The sequence below is a fragment of the Drosophila eugracilis genome, unplaced genomic scaffold (assembly GCF_018153835.1).
Source record: "Drosophila eugracilis isolate 14026-0451.02 unplaced genomic scaffold, ASM1815383v1 contig_75, whole genome shotgun sequence".
NCBI classification, from domain to species: domain Eukaryota; kingdom Metazoa; phylum Arthropoda; class Insecta; order Diptera; family Drosophilidae; genus Drosophila; species Drosophila eugracilis.
This window is the reverse complement of record NW_024573645.1, coordinates 1,842,753-1,857,019: the sequence shown is the minus strand read 5'-3', so window position 1 is coordinate 1,857,019 and position 14,267 is coordinate 1,842,753. Positions and strand designations below refer to the sequence as shown.

The 14,267-nt window shown below is 38.0% G+C and overlaps 1 protein-coding gene and 1 non-coding gene across 2 annotated transcripts in view; one reads left to right on the top strand and one right to left on the bottom strand.

Annotated features, from left to right (window-relative positions):
* LOC108117481 (serine/threonine-protein kinase par-1) overlaps positions 1–14,267 on the bottom strand; it is a 49,716-nt gene that overhangs the window by 28,316 nt on the left and 7,133 nt on the right. The gene's annotated exons all lie outside the window — the stretch shown is intronic.
* On the top strand, positions 4,911–4,992 carry Trnas-gcu. The gene has a single exon. It is a non-coding gene; the product is annotated as a tRNA-Ser (tRNA).

Sequence of the window (14,267 nt, the reverse complement as noted above, 5' to 3'; positions counted from 1 at the left end):
CCTATTTCTCCGAGTGTTAGTAAATATTTAATGTGAGTTCAGTTGGGCTTAGGTGTGTGCGTGTGCCATCAAATGATCGACCTAGTTAAGACCTCGCCTTGCCTCGTTTTCGCCTCATGTCTGCACTTGGCGCATGCAACAGCAAAAAGTCACTCAAAAATAAAGAAAAGTGAGAGAGAAAAAAAGGAAAGTGCAAAACTTGCATGCCAAAAACGTCGCCGAATAAACAAAAAAAAAAAAAAAACAAGTGAAAATCAGAGAGTGGGCGGTGTCGGTGGGGGGAAAGCAGAAAAGGAGGGGGCGGACACAACCATGTGCGTGCCTGCATTTCGGGTTGCCTTATAAATAAACGCGACATTGCTGGAATTTTGTTTGTGTGCCAACTTCAACCGGAAATGCCATTTTCGCTGACTGCTCAACTTTTTGTTGGTTCAATAACGCCCGGGGGAGTGGAACACAGGGACTTTCTATACACAAAGTATCTACGTACATATATATATATAGGGGAATATACGTATACGTAATATTTACGTATAGCAGGCGAGTGCGTTGAGTGGATTGAAGGTGCTCGTAAATCGCTAACTTTCGCTTGAATCGACAGCGCATACTTAAAATAGTTTACCATAAAAGTGCCCGGCGATGATTAAAAACGCAACTTGTATGAATTTCAAAAGTTTTACCCTCTTCTACGCCTTTTTTTTAGTTAAACTTTTCGTGTTAACAGTTCTTTTGTTCTTTTTTTTGGGGGGTGAAGTTAGGAGTTACGTGACTTTAATTTTAAATTTCATTTTAGCTATTTTGTTATTGAGAATATATAATTATTCTTGTTAATACATGTACTTAATATGTGATAATATATGATTAAAGGCAAGCTGATTTCATCAAAAATTCAAGCTTTTATCAGAACATTAACCTAGAACTATCACATATTTCCCTTTACAGAAAATCGCATATAAATCCCCCGCTTTTTTTTAAAGGTTTCCTTTCATACCCTATTACCTTTTGCAGCCAACGTAAATTTCTTTTGCATTTTTTACAGAACTTTCAGTTCATGTCACACCTGCATTCATTTCATTGCACGCGGCAAATTTGCTTGCACCTGAATGGGGAAAAAGGTGGCCAGCTAAGGGCCAAAGGACGCAATAGCTACAAAATGTCCTTTTTACTCTACATCTCTCTCTGTGTGTGGGTGTTAGCCAGGTAGTGTAACGGTTTGTGTGGGCCATTTAAGCTATGCGTAATTGACTTTGCATGACGCTGAGCTAAGCTTTAGTTATTCTGGCTAATTGTCAGGGAGACAGAGTGCGATAATTGCATTTCTTTTGGGGAAATTACAATGATGACATTAAGATTAAATACCCAAGAAAAAACAAGTTCTAGCTGTTGCAGTTTGTGCCCCGAGCTGGATAATTATTTTGTGATTTGCTCACTTAATTACACAAGTAAGCCACTCTGCCAAGAGCTACAGCAACAGCAACAGCAACAACAACGACAAACATTCGCAAACACACAAACATCAACAAACATAAGGAGCGGCGAGCAACAACATCTCGGTTTTCACTCATTTACTTAATTGAGTTGTCGTTGGCATTGTCGGTGCGCTGTGGTGCTCCATTTTGTTGCGTTTGGGCTTGTTTCTTTTGTGGCCAAGTTGGCGGACCAGACCAAAACGGCCCAGCCGTTGTGGGCGTGGCCATTTTGGGCGTTGTGGTCGACTGATGTTATTGTAGTTATTGCTGTTGCTCTTGCTTGTGGCATAATTTACGGTTGTAATTGTCGCATATCGTGGCTTTTGTTTTTGTTTTCGTCCCCAACTTTTCATCCTCCTCTACCCTGACCTTTTTGTTCGAGCCTCCACTGTACTGGTGACACATGTTGAGAGTCACGCGCTTCACTTGACGCAAATTGCTTGCGGCAACCACTTAATCAGCAACATTTTGTACTCCTTTCGGCCAAGACAAGAGTGCCGAGCCCAGAACAATTGCACACCAACACAGTGCAACAGTGTGTACGTGGCGTATACGTAATGTTCGCCGAAGGACTCTTACAATATTGCTGTAGTTGTTGTTGTTTTAGTTGCCTACTTGAATTTGGCACGGATTTGACAAAAGGGGCAGGTACTTTAGGCCTAATTGCAATCGATAAGAAGAGTCATTAGGCTGTCACAGTGAAATATGATTTTGAGGACTTTATAGATTTCCTTTTTCTTTTATAGAAAACCAGAAAAACAAAGTTGTAAAGCATCTTAGTTAGCATTATTAAAACGTCTTAACCATATCTATAAATTTAAATTTAAATATATTTATAAGCAAATACAAAACTACTTCCAAAAAAAAGTATCTCAGCAGATTATTAAAATTACCTTTTCAATACATCAAAGTTTTAGAAAAAATAATCAGTAGGACTTTTAAAGTTTTTGAGTATTTTAAAATTCTTTAAAAGTATTCATTGATTAACTATAAAATTTCATTTATTTCCCTCACAACAATACAGTAAATTGAAAAGTAACATAAAAAAGAAAGTACGGTTTGCTTCTTCTCACAACTCTATTTATTTTCGCACAGAAATAAACCGATTTACAGCCACGAAACGCACTGTGCATATAGATGTTATTATCATTTCCGGCTGCCAACTTTGCTTTTTATTTTTTTGGGGCGTTCACATATTTATGCGTTTTATTCATGGCGTTTGCTTTTGCTTTTTTTTGTTGCCTGGCAAATAATTTAAGTTAGTGTAAAAAGCATTTGATTTAGAGCCAACGCTGGTGCAATAAAATGCTCGCATCCAAAACAAAATATTTTGTAATAAAAATGTGTTTATTTCGGCCAACTACAAGAAAAAAAAGAGGCAACAAACAATGGACGAAACATAAAATTGCTTCCTAGACTCGGCCAGGGCGCCGCATGTCCGACCGAAAAAGTGCGACAAACATTAATAAAAAGTTTGTTTTCCCTTCAACAAAAATTATTTTACTTTTTCAGCTGCTTCCTATAAAGTTTTATATAGAGTCATGGAGCGAAATATTGGTTTACTTTTTACGATGCAATAAATACATATATATATATATATACACTTATTCCCCCAAAAAACTATGCAGAAAGTAAGGGCGGAAGGAAGGAAAAGTCTTTCTGGTTAATTGGAAAAGTTTCTTAAGCTAGGAATTGATTTTGCATGCATCATTGATAAAATTCCTCATTAATTCGTAGCTGCCAGAAAATGCAATTTCTCTCCCTTACAAATGCTTTTAGCCAATTAGTTAAGCAATTTTTGCCCAGCTATTGCATTTCTTGAGCTGCTTTGACAAATGTTTGCCCGTTGCGTTTGTTCATTAATTTCGACATTTAAATGAATGTTGGCAAAAATGACAAACTGTCGGAGTGCTGCTTATATCTCGGAGCAACAACCAACAATCAACCCAGAACCGCCCACTTTTCTTCGGCCCCGTCAGTCGAAGGTCGCCAGCATTCCTTGTCACTTGTCGCTTGGCCGCTCGAAAACGCTGGCACACTTTTTTAATTGTTGCCTCTTTTTTTATTCTTTTTTTTATTTTGTATTCACTGACCGCTGTCCACTTTCGACGCATTGAGGCTGCTGCTGTTTGGGCCAGGCCCATATAACAAAAAATAAAATAAAACAAAACGAAAAATTAATTTAATTGCTTATTTTTTTCGTTTTGCAGGCCTGCGTTCTGCTGTTTTAAGCACTTTTCCCATTAAAGTGAAGCGCAGACTGCATGACTCAAGAGGGGGCGTTTGGCGAAAGGAGGGGCGGGGAACATGCCTACGAGACGCATGTAATTAAAATGCATTTTCAACTTTTGTTTTGTTCTGCTCTCTTCAAGAGTTTCTTTTCTGGGTAAAAGGATTCGTGGCAGGTGGCGTTGGTGATGAGGTAGGAAATTGGGAGAGCAGGACGTAGTTTAGCAACTGTTGTTGCCTTTTTGTTTATGCCAGAAGTGCTTTTAAGAGGGCAAAATATATAAATTTATACACATATTTATAAATTGGATACAAATATATGAAATACTAAAACTTAAGCTAACGAGATAGCATTTGTTGGAGGCTTAGACAAAGAGATATTTTAATCTGCTGAAATCCACAAATTTGTTATTTCTTCTTTCTCAAAAGCTGTGGAGTATAAGAAAATCTTTACTAAAACAAATTCAAAGATTAAAAGTAACTTCTCTTTAAAAATTTCTCAAGATTTTCACCAAAACAACTTTCTTCTTTGCTCTAGAAAATTCTAACTAAATCCATTTTGTTGGCCATTCCATTTATTCACTCTTCTCTGTAAAATTACTATACGGTTTAAGTGTACATAATTTGCAATTCGCCCAGACAAATAAACAATAATTAAATGCACACAGAAAAACAAATTAAAATAAAAACCCACAAGTGGAAGAGAGCAGCTGCAACTGCTGGGTGCTGGGGAATATGGCACTCAAAAATTTGCAAATAAATTAGACAAGCGAGTGGCAGTGAAATTTCCAACGCAAAACGATGCATAGCAATGCGTGTGGGCGTTGCCCAAAATCCCTTAAAACCCCCCTTACACCCTCTTACCCCTTAAAATCATACGAGAAAATAAAACTAAACCCAGCCAGCCAACAAACTGTCGGTTGTTCATTTTCATTTCGACAGTTTTCTGTATTTAGTTATCCCATGAATTTAAAGCAAAAACCAACAAAAAAAGACACAGTTGAGCTGTAATAGCAGATGCATAAAGCAATTTGTAGAATAATATTTATGTTTTTTTTTTGCTATTTATTTATGTATTTATTATCTTGGGTATTTCAACTTTATGGCTTAGAGAGGAGGCAGTGATTTTTACTAGTTATGTGATATGAGCAATGAGTATTATTTACAGCTTAAGAAGGTATGCAACTGCAAACTGAAACCAAATAATCAGATGACGAGGTGGCCGAGAGGTTAAGGCGTTGGACTGCTAATCCAATGTGCTCTGCACGCGTGGGTTCGAATCCCATCCTCGTCGGTTCTCTTTTTTTCCTTATTTTTGTTTATTTATTTTTCACTTTAATATTTTACACTATTTGTTTACAATATAAATGATTCATGGGACACGCATGTAGGGCGTTGAGTTTATGAAATTAATAATTGCATTTTCTGATCTTTGGCCACAGTTTATCCCTTCAGGCTGTCATCAATTGCAAAATAATTTGACACTCAATTTATGTGCAACGCTTATTAAGTAATCTGACCCATGCTGAAAATATAAACAAACAGGTGCGTAGTGAGGGGGCTTATCGGAAATATAATCCCAGAGATTGCAGCTACTTTTGGAGAATTATATTCTTGATAAAATTATTCAATGGTTAGAAAATCAATAAAAATAGTTTTTGTAATCAAAAAACTTTCCCTTTTTTATAGCAGTAAAAATGATTTATTATGATTATAAGAAGGTAAGAATGATTTGCTTAAATTTTTGCAAGTTATCAACTTGTTAAAGATATACTGAAAATAATTTCAGAGTATTTTGAGTTAACTGACATTTTATTAGCCTCTTATTGGGTTAAGTTATTAATGCACTTAACGCTGCCTTTTTGCATAAATTTAATATTCGACGCATTATTAATTGACTCACGCCGGAAAATGGGGAAAAGCAAACAGCTGTGGCCGCTGGCCTACTAAATTATGATTAAAATCACCCACACACTTACAGAAGTGCATCCCATTTACATATATCTTTATATACATATATGTATACGCAATTAATGACGATGGTGTGCGGTTAGGAGAGGTTTAACGCAGCTCAGCCGCAACCTTAATGCAGCTAAGAGGGTTTTTCCTCGTGAAAGTTAATTTACATGGGAGACTGTAAAATATGACTCCGTTACAGACTTTTCGCAATGGGAATTCATTGCTCTTTTGTATGGATTTCTAAGAAAAAGTTGTTATTTAAAGTGTAAGTAGGCACTTGTTCTAGTTTTTTTTTAATTAACATTTTTTCCGGGACTTGAACATATGGTCAGAAAGCGAGATTGTTTTATAGGAATTTAGTAAATAACAAAAGAGTTATTGATTAAAGTTTTTAATTATTGTTTAAAATCATTATTAAGAGTGTTCCCCCTGAAGACCATTAAAATGCAATCAATTATCTTAAAACCTTTTCCTACGTGGGATTCGGACATTCCAATCCATAAACTCATTTCTGACTTGGTAATGTGATCGTTGACATTAGACTTATCACAAACATGAGTCATGACAACAATGCACATTTGCATATCACATTTCCATTTTCCCGGAACTCCAAACCATACAAATTCTTTCACATTTAAAAGTAAAGATTATTTTATGGAATTTATTGAATGACAAGTCCCGACCCGGCAAATAACGAAGTCATTTGTTTAGCCAACTACCGTAGATCATGGCGAAATGCTGCCAGTTTCAAAATCTTTCAATTTATCAATTTAGAATGACAAAGCTGGTAAATATTGCATGTCAAAGCCTTTTTTTTTCGATCTCCTCCCCCAATCCTTTTCGGCAATCAAAATCCATCTATAGCTGGCCTGAATTTGGGATAAAAACAATGCCTTAGAACAATAGACTCTACAACCCCTTCTACACAAAAACCACTTTTTCATGCGTTCCAACCGCTTTTCTGCTTGTTTTTGGCCAAAACAGAACGAGTAAACTCCGAACCGAAATGCCTTAATATTTCACATTGAAATATGTTAATTATAGAAAACTTGCTGCTAAAGCAGAGCAATTTGGTTTGGATCAATCTGGGAAGCAATCTTGGCTCCTCTTTCCAACTGCGAAATCAAAGACACAACGAGACAATCTCGTAAAACTATTTGAACAGCCGTAATAATAAGAACAACAAAGAGAAATGACAACAAAACAGCTAAATGTACGACATTTAGCTTACAAGAACCAGGCAAAGGCTAAAATTACAATTGATGGGGTTTACCACAGCTACAATGGAGTGTATATGGCTACACTGAGAGAAAGTATGATAGCTAAGACTTTAATAATGATAATTTTTAAAAATGTTTTTTATTTTTGATGATACCACATACAAAATCTCTCAAATCATGGTTTTAATTTCTTAAAATTGTAATTCAAATATTTCTAATAATTTATTTTTAGTGTTTTTAGGAATGGCAAACGAAAGAGTGGAGACCACAGAGACAACAAGCAATTTTCATATTTTTGGCGCAACAAAAACGCAGGAAACGGGAAGGAGAGTGCAGAGATAGAGATAGAGAAAGAAACACTAGTGGAGAAAGAGATGGCAATGGAATTGGAGACAGAGAACAAAGGACCAGAAGCCATTGCCCATGGCGGAAGAAAGTGGCAGAATGGTTAGCAACTGGGAGTTGGGATTCAGGCAAATGGAAATGGAAAAAGCGAACTCTTGTCGCCCGACAACATTATTTCGACCATTTTTTATACCCGTTACTCGTAGAGTAAAAGGGTATACTAGATTCGTTGAAAAGTATGTAACAGATAGAAGGAAGCTTTTGCGACCCTATAAAGTATATATATTCTTGATCAGGATCAATAACGAAGTCGATTGAGCCATGTCCGTCTGTCCGTCCGTCCGTCCGTCCGTCCGTCCGTCCGTCCGTCCGTCCGTCCGTCCGTCCGTCCGTCCGTCCGTCCGTCCGTATGAACGCTGAGATCTCAGGAACTATAGCAGATACAAATCTGAGATAAGGCATGAAGATTCTTGAGGTCCCGGGACAGCGCAAGTTTATTACAGCATCCTGCCACGCCCACTCTAACGCCCACAAATCGCAAAAAACTAAAATTGCTGAAATCTCAGGAACTATTGTAGATGGAAAGTTGAAATTCAGAAAGTATACTCTTTAGATGACAGCGCATCTTATAGTGCTACTACTATCCGGCCACACCCACCCATACGCCCACAAGGCTCAAAAGACGGTTTTCGGATTTTCTAGAAAAGCTGATATCTCGGTAACTATAAGAGATAGAAAGTTCGGATCAAGCATGTATGTTTCTATGATGCTCCCAATGCGAATTGTTTTTTTCCGATCACGCCACGCCTACTCTAACGCCCACAAAACCCGAAAAACCAAAAATGCAAAAATCTCGAAAACTATAAAAGCTACACAATTTTGCTTAGGAACTCGTATTTAAGAGATGCGTCTGCAACTTGCCACGAAGTTGCATCCGGCCACGCCCACTCTAACGCCCACAAACCGCGGAAAACTGTGGAGTCTATAATATTATTATGAATGCCTTTGTTTGACCTTGTGTAACTTTTTTCTGTTAATATCTATCGAGTTACAAAAGATTTTTCAAATCGGAACATTATTTCGCTATTTATGAAGAAATTAAGGTTATAAGGCTCCACATGGGCAGTGACGTCACTATAAGCATACTCAACATACTTCCTCTGACAATAGGTGGCGCCTTGTGAATTTCCACTAACAAAATTAATATTTTAAAATTGTGTAAAACAGTAACGGGTATCTTATAGTCGCGGCACTCGACTATAGCGTTTCCTCTTGTTTGTATATATATATATATACTCTTGATGCCCTGGGGTCTTGTCGTTTACATGCATCGATGAACTCTGACCTTATATACCATTCAGTCAGCCTTGTCCTTGCATTTTATATTCTGTTTACTTGGTTGTCTTTTAAATAATTGCCTTTAATTACATACATTGTATAAAAGGAAACATTTTTTGAAGTTTTTGAAGTTTTTAAACTTAATAGGAATTTTATTAAGTTCGCACTTGTTTTTTACTAGTTTATATTATTTATTTCTATCTTATCAAATATTTATTATTAAGTTTTCCAATACACTTTTATTATTCAAAGATGTAATACAGCAGAAAGAGTATTTAAATCTTCTAGCGGACATAAAAAGCTTTCTCTTCCTGTTTTTTCTTCGTTTTTCCAGCTGTCAAACATTTAGAATACTTACTCTCACATTATTTTTCCTTTTTTATTTATTTTTAAATAAAGAAATGGCGCTACAGAAGACAACAGCCAAGAGCAGCTGCGAGCTTTATGTCGCCCCATTGACGTTATAATCAAAAATCATATGACGTTTTTCGTTGGCATACCATACCATATAACCAAAGACAGCCAAAGTTCTTGAGGCTGAAACGAAGGAGGACAGCACAAAGGCACTGCCACTAGCCAAGTCGACAGCCATCAATGTAGGTCAGTCCGAAAATAAATTTAAGAAACGAATTCAAGTAAATAGAATCGCATAAACAACGGAAAGTATAAGGGGGGTTATAGGGAAAGTGATGAACTAAAAGGATACCTAATGTTAAAAGTCAGTCATAAGCATTACGTTTTTTAACCCACACCCTCTCTCCAGTAAAATAGTATGTCGTATTTAGTAATTCAATTTTATATTACAAACTACGAAACCCTATTAATCAGATAATTAAGCTGTCATTCACTAATATACCAACATGAGAAAATTGGTAATCAATTTATTGATTAAGTTTTTTAGTTCCTAAATCAATTAAGTCCTCAAGTTGGCCTATCTACCATCTGCATTTACGGGGTATGAAAAGCCGCTGTCATCGCCGACTGACGCCCTGCCTGGCCAAGAAAAGCTCATTGACGTTGTCGCTGTCATCGTCATCGCCTCTGGTTGTTGAGCAAAAATTGCAGGCACTCGTTCACGAGCAAAGTTAGGGCCTCGAGGACGAAGGGCCAGAGTAAAAGTTTTATTGCCAGGGCGTGTATACGCCGGTGGGCGTGACTGGTAGTGCAGCAAATGGATTAAGAGGCGCGCCGCAGCCACTGAAAAGTGGGAGTGGTAGCAATAGCTGCAGCACCAGAAGCAGAAGTAGCAACAGCAGAAGCACTAACAGTAGCAACAGAATCGCAAGAAGCTGCAACCAAGACGACAAATGCGTAAGCCTTGAATCGCTTCTTCTCCTTTTTGGGCACAATTCTTAGCCGGAAGAGCTTAGCAAGAAAGTGGGGAAAATAAGTGGGGAGCCAGCTCTATAAACAAGTGTTGATAGCAGATTTCAAGCACGCTCCAAGCCAAAAGCAAATCAACTGCTGAAAAGCAGCTTGCTTAAATGGGATTACACCGAATTCTGTGGTTTTGCCTCATCCTCACGACGTTGGTTGGCTCTGGTTGCATTGAACACTCTTCAATGATTGCGTGTTTGTCGTGTTGTGCTACTTTCTTGACTTGATTGCCATTTGTTGGGCTGCAAATTTAATGCAATGACAGTCAAACAAATTGGTAAGTTTTATCGCGGCCACGCGGCGTATGCGTTATTTTATCAGCTGCCGGACGCTAACTTTTACCCTCATCAAACAAAGTCGGGCTCTGGTTTGTTTCATTTCGACTTAATTAATTTTACAAAAGCCGCAGGCAAAGGGAAACGGGTAGGGGGGTTTGAGAGGATAGGGAGTTTGGAAAACCAAACATGGATCATATAATTAATCAAAGCGCTGTGTTGATAGTTGCGGCGGTGTTGGGTTAGCGTTAGCTGCGGTAATTACGCTCCACAGGATTATACATGCAGCATTAATCTGGGAGCTTCCCCGATGTCTGAGCTTACAACCCACACCCATTATCCTGCCCCTGGTTTTATGTTTTAGCTACGCTAATTGATAAGCTTCGCTTTGATTTAAGCTGAAGTACAACCAACCAATCTTTTAATAAGGCCACTTTTTTACATGAGCGGTTTTTGTGGTTGTAAATTTGTCTAATTCAGAGGGACTGGATGGGTTATTGGCAGCTTTTTAACGGCTTTTTAAGGGATAGTGCTTTAAATATTTATGAGTTGCGCTGAACTTTTTGCAATTTATGGGAAAATCAGCTTAGCGTATATCCATTCGATAACTAGAAACAACTTAAAGAAGTTAAGTTTTATAACACATTTTAAACTATCAAGTGGTTAACTTTGCTCCCTAAGTACTTAAATGGCTAACAATTTCTTATTTCCCACTTTTCCCTATGCATTTCCTATTCACACACGCTAATAGTTGATGTTTTTTGGCCAAAAATACAACCGCCTCTCAATTTATCACGGACAACATAGCAGCAACGCCTCTCGGCAACGCCTGCAGGAAACTCCTTCCATTTTCCCCCCATCAATTTTTCCCTTTTTGCAGCTCACGCAAACTTCCGGCTCAAAAGTGACGGCCTCCTAGTGGCAAAACAAAAAATAAATGCAATTTTGGTGCAACCGCCACTAGAACCAGAAGAACAACAAACACGCCATCCCTCCTGTCATTGGACATTTTGGGGCAGAAATTGTGGGCACTTAATCAGTACTAAACAGGGCCACACCCACAGGAGAACAGTCCCGGGAAATTGGGTCTGGGTTGAGAGCTTTTCGTGGCGTGCACGCCACAGGAGCTACAAAAAACATCCTTGACCTTATTAATGCCATTTTTCGGGGGGCATATACAGGGTAGCATTGTCATGTACAGAATGTTCAGAGCAGGTGGGAAAATTGAACGAAAAGTGAGAAGGATGAGGAGAGGGAGGAAGTGGAACTATGTTGAAATGTCATTAACGCCAGCAGCGAGATTTCGCAGGTGAGTTGCCAACAGACGTGTCGCCACTGAAGCGTGGGCTGGCACAACACACTGAGCGAAAAGTAATCATTAATAGATAACCAAATCAGATATAGTATACGAAAATCATATTGCCTTTTAAGCAAATGGGGAATTATAGATAGGTATTTCAATGAATAATTTTTCAATTTTGATCATTTTTCTTAGCTTTTTGAGATGTTTTTCTCACTTTAGTAGCTAGCTGGTTGCTGCAACGCCGAACGTGTTGATTTAGTGGCATATTTCGCCAGAAATGAGGCACAGACATCAGAAGGCAGCGGCTGAGGCAGCTGAAGCGACAACTAAACGTCGCCTAAATGTGCGCCAGTTGGCTGCATTGCCAGCCTTGACCGATATTCGAGCGCTAAACACAAACACAAAGGCATTAAACATACACAAACAGACGAGAACACACTGGCTAACACACATATACACCTACAACGATGACGAAAAAGTGGCAGAAAAATGAAAGAAAATGGGAAATTCTCAGAGGGTTTTCGGTAGATTAAATGCCCTTTCTGGAAAATTTATGTAGATTATTTTAAAAAATTCCTTAAAAAGAAGTTGTAATATTTTGTAATTTTATTTAAAGTTAAATAACTTCTTTAGGAATAACCTTGAATAATTGTTCTCTATTTTTGAGAAAAAGTTATTTAACAGGTTAAGATACAAGCTTTTCCTAGAGTTAGACTTACTAAATCTTAAAATTCTGCATAAATATTTATACTAAAATAAACTAAGAACTTAAAAGGTAAAACCCCTTTAACCTTAAAGAAAAAAATCGTTCCTTATTCCACTTAATATCTGCAATGCCAGCTGATTGGGTGTTAAATCGACCATCTACTTAACAGATTTTGCAACGTAATGGAGGTATTAAAATATTAAGCTGCAAGTGCTGCAGGCTCCTTGACAATTTTGCTTCGGAATAAAAATTTCACAATAAAAAAAGTGCTCATAAAATCGACCTGCAGGATGTGCAGCTGCCAGGACAGCCGTTCAAGTCGCACATTTTCGAGGCGGCGGCACTTCACCGAAAAATCTCTCTCGGAAAATTCTCCATCATATATACATATTTAATGCACTCACTCACAGGCACACTTACACTCACAGTCTCGCACTCACACACACACACACACACTTACACACACACGGGGCCATAAAGCGTTTTAACAAATGGCATCAAATTGATTTTGCCACGCTAAGCATTTTAGGATTTTCAGCGACAGAGCCGCCTGCACTTTTCCCCCCATTTTCCTGAAAACCGCAAGGCAGTGCCAAAAGTCTGCAGCTGCTTGATTGTGTTTGTGTGTGTGTGTAGAGTGTATGCCTGTGTATGTGTAAGCTTTGCATATTTGCTACACTGCTCAAAATTAGGCGGAGAGGAGGTGGAGGGCTACTGGTCCTAGTCAAAGTTTTCCCCCCTTCGAATGGGTTTGCCCTTTTTTGCATTATTTTATTTATACTTTTTTACGCCGCCCTGGCAACCCACAATATAACCTATATAGCCCAATACATATGTACGTGCTTATACAGCTATATTTTATATATATATTTATATATCTGTATATATATATATATATACATATATATTTATTTATGTGTGCAGGTTGGGCTGGCACACATATTCGCATCTTTTTTTGATGAGCCTGCACGGCAAAGTGGCTGCATTTTTACCCAGATTTAAAATGATTGCATATGATGGGAGGATGGCTCTAAAAGGCAGGGTCAGCGGGTGGAAGTGACAACCCTGGTTGGGGATATATGATTTTTTTTTCGCCCAACCAAAAATGTTGCGCTTTTCGGCGCCACCGCCTTTACCTGGTCCACTGAAGCAGCCATTACGCTGATGCAGCCACCACCCATCATGTGTCGGTTTCGAAAAATAGTTCTGCAAACTTTGTAGTCTCCCCGCTTTTTTGGTGTTAAGCCCCGAATATGTTGGCTTCTCCGGATGGAATGTAAATAAACAATTTGCGGTCGCAGTGACGGGTGAAAAAACTATGACATAAATGAACTGCCAAGGTATTTCCTCAATCAGTCTGTAAAAAGTGTATAGGCGAGCTTAAAATCAAGCTGGCAAAAAGGGCTATAAAAAAATAAATAAAAACAAGCCAGCTGGGACAATCGTAAAGTTTTATATATATTTCAATATTTTAAAGAATATTTGTCTTTAAACAAAGTATACCACACCATACCAAAACATGACAATTTTTATGAAAATTCTTTTCTTTCTGCTGCTTTTGCTGAATGCAAATTGATGGAAAATATTGGACAATGCCCTTAAGAACTCTGATAGTAACGTTTCACTTTCTTAACAATCCTTTTGAGATGCATTTCGCTCAATATCCTTGCAGTTGCCCCATCACATTGGAAATTCCATTTGCCGCGGACTTCTGTAATCCCCCTCTGGCTAGGGAAACCCATTTGAGGAATCCACAATAAATACTTCTAAACGGTTCGGTTGAGAAGCAAAGCGATTTCTGTCCCACCCACGCGACCTCAACCCCTGGTATTACTTAATAATGCGCATAAAAATGCATTCCCAGCATCATCTGCTGGTCCACGTCCAGCGATCCACTGAAGAAAAATAGCTTTCCTTACTAGAATTAGTATAAAAAACAATATACAAACTCGCTTACTTAAAATTTCATTAGTTATGACTTTAAACTTTAAACTTATCAAGTCCTTTCCTTTGATTTAAATATAAAGAAATCAGATTATTTCTTTT